This window comes from Arachis ipaensis, chromosome B06 (assembly GCF_000816755.2).
Source record: "Arachis ipaensis cultivar K30076 chromosome B06, Araip1.1, whole genome shotgun sequence".
Taxonomy (NCBI): Eukaryota; Viridiplantae; Streptophyta; class Magnoliopsida; order Fabales; family Fabaceae; genus Arachis; species Arachis ipaensis.
In genome coordinates, this window is record NC_029790.2 from 55,283,740 (window position 1) to 55,287,197 (window position 3,458).

Genomic DNA, 3,458 nt, shown 5'->3' on the forward strand with positions numbered 1-3,458 from the left:
TCTCCATATTCATACCAAGAACTCCCCCCTCTCTATCCATATCAAGAACCATCATCTTTCTACCCATATCAAGAGCCACTATCTCCCTATTCATACCAAGAACCATCCTCTTTTTGCACTTATCAAGAACCATCACCTCCTCCTTATTCATCTCAAATACCATCAGATCTTAAGCTTCTCATGAAAGAATTCTTACATGATATAAAGACGAGTGTCAAAAATGTAGAGAAACATGGCAGTCGATTATCAAGCCACAAGAAGAGGAGCAAGAAAATTCCTTCCCAAGAGATATAATACAAGATCCTATAGAAGAAAGTGAGGAAATCAATCAAAGGAGTTCATACTCCAGTGAATTAGAGAACTTTCCATCCTCACACATGGAAGAAGAGGAAGATGCACAACCTCACATGCCCTTGGTAAGCAATAAAGAAGAGATTGAATTAGAAGAAAGCTACCAGGAGGAAGAGGTTGAAATTGAGGAAGCTTGCAAAGAAGTGGTAGAATTTAAAGAAGAACACAAGGGAGTAGAGCTTGCACGACCTCTCCCAAAACCATCACCATCCAATACAACATTCAAGTGGGTAAAATTTCTATCCTTAACCTTTACTTTCCCACTTGAATATGGGCTACTGGAGACGGATGGTCAACTTAGAGCTCTTTGTGGCATTAAGAGTAAGAAGAAGATGGTTAGTGGTAAGAGTTGTCAAGCAAGGCTCAATATGGTTGCATCCTCCAAATTGAAGTGCAAGGATTGGTGTAGAGCTCAATTGAATGGGTCTAGAAGGTTGTTTGGATGTCTCTGTGGGAATTCAGATCGCTTGCCACCCGGTGGGAACAATAGTGATCCACAAGGAGACGGGTATAAAAGCAAGGTTTGGGACTCTGGAATTCATTCCCACAATCAACACTCATGGGGCCTTGTCACTTGCTTCAACGTGCTCGAAGAAGTTATGCGCTTAGTTTGGAATCCCAGTGGCCATTGGATTTACAAACATTGGTGGAGATTCCTGGATCAGTACAAGCACAAGCCACCATGACAAGAAGTTCACCACATTTCCAACTTAAGGACTTTAACTAAAAGTGCTAGGTGGGAGACAACCCACCGTGGTATGATCATTCCTTTTCATTCTTAGCTTTATTTTGTTTTATTTTTTTTAGTAGTATTTTTCTTACTTATTTGATTTTTACTAAATTTTTACTGTTTTTAAGATCATGTAGCTATCTTAGAAAACACCGCACTACTTATCAAAGCTGGAATCAAGGTAAGTTGGTTGCACCATCTCCCTTTTGCTTCAGTTTCAAGGAAACATGTTTAAACATGTGTTTTCTTGATGTTCTTCCTTAGGAACCATGCTTAACTTGATTCGAGGGCCAAGAAACATTAATTTCCAACAAGTCTAAGGTGAGAAATCCCTTCCAAACATGCTGAGTGAGATTCGGTTAGTTGAGGGTTTTTGGATTTAAAGTTGTCCTTGATGTGATTTAGGAGGAAAAAGTGCTTAAGGACCACCTGAAAGTATAACCGATTTTGGAACAGCAAAACCAGGTAGGTTGTGATGAAATTAATCTTGATTATTCGTGTTTGAGTTGTGTAAATGTTGTCTGATTTGGATGTGCTAAAAATTGGTTGCATATATGTTTGATTCTTGGTTAAAATTTGGTAAAATTTTGATGAAATTTGATAAAATTCAAGCTTTGAGTTTATGTTCTTGGAGCTGCTGGAAAAACAAAACCCTAGGCCTTAAATTGAGGTTCAATTTGTTTTAAAATAAAGTAGAAAAGATAGGCCTTTGCTGGTTGCAATTTTATTTTGAATTATGGTAAAAATCAGTTACTGAAAAGATTGAAAAACAGGTAAAAATAGAGAAAGAATCTGAAGAATTTACGAAGAACACGAAGAACACTTTGAGTGTGATGAAGAACATTGAAGAACAGGCCTTAGATCTTGTTTCGAAGGTTACCTGAAACTGGAGGTCGATCTCGGACGAGATCTTTTGTACTGGTCGGTGCTGACTTGTCCGGCTGGTGAGTGGCGGCCGGAGCTGTCGTGTCTGACTTGTTGGACTGGATGCGCTGTTGATCCTTCGTCACCGGAGGGTGGTGGTACCTGCAAGGGACTCCAATGCTTAAGTTAGCAAGGGTATTAAGCAGGTTTTTAGTAGAATCAGAGTATGAGTTATACCTGGGTGCTCCAGTGTATTTATAATGGTTGTGGGCTGACCTTCTTAGGTAAGATAAGTTACTTATCTTATCTTATCTTATCTTATCTTTGGGTGAGGTCAGCTTATTTTTAAGGGAACCGCCTTTATCTCTATAGGCTTGGACTGCCTTTGGATATGGGTCGTGTTCCTCTATTTGGGCCCTTTATTGGGCTTTCCTGTCAATTTGGCCGATCTCTTTGAGAAGAGGTCGGATAGTCGGACCTGAAGAGGTCGGTCGCCTTGTCACTAATCATCCCAGGTCGGACAGCTCGACCTAGGGTATGAACAGTGCCCCTGCTCGAGCTCGGTCTTTTCTTTTTGAGATCGAGTCTTAGTCTTAGGACTTCGATCCTTCTTGGGTGAAGCCGAACTCAAGCATTTGTCGACTTCTTTCTTTGTAGAATCCTCCTTTTTGAATGCGGAACTTTTCTTCTAAAAGCGCGCACTTTTGTATTAGCGCTCCGTTCTTGGGAACATGCGAGGGTTTAATACCCTCATTAATTGGTTTTAATTGCCCCGTTTCTCTTAGCCTCTTTATTTTGAATCTCACATTTTAGAAAAATAGTTTCTCTTCTCCGTAACCTCCCTGTTCTTTCTCTCTTTCTGTTTTTGCTTGGAGTTTGTAGATTTTGCCTCTTTCCTTGCGACATTGCTTGGTCATTGTTTCCTTCTGACTGTGGAAGGGCGATTCCAGATTCTGCTCCTCTCTTCAACTTTCTCTCGAGGCTTTCTTTTTCCAGGTTGGTTTCTTCTTACTTTCTTGTTCTCACTATTTTTCTGGTAAAACTTTGATTTTGAATGTATGTTGGAAAGCTTGAAATCTTTTTGTGCCATCGTGCTCGCTTGTCGCTGTGCTGCATGTTTTTTTGGTTTTTATGAAGCTGTTTACTTTACCCAAAAGGTTGATGATTTTCACTATGTTGATGATTTTACTGATGAACCTTTGTAGAAAGTAACGATTTTTTCCAGTGGCTTGTTTTGATTTTCTTCGTGAACTTTGTTGGTTTGGGGTGTTTATTTTCTGAAAAAGGTGGCATCTTTGATGACTTCTTCTTGATACTTTCATTGCTTGGTAGTCCCGTCTGCGACTGTGAATTTTGAGAGGTAGTTATTTTGATGACTTCGTTTGATTTGTAGCTCGTGGCTTTCTTCTCAGAGTGTTATTTTCCTGTTAGGACGCGTAGAGATGTAGACTTGTAGGTTTTCCTGAGTCCCTGTTCCATAACTTGCCTCCAAAAGGTGCCCCTGGATCTTTAA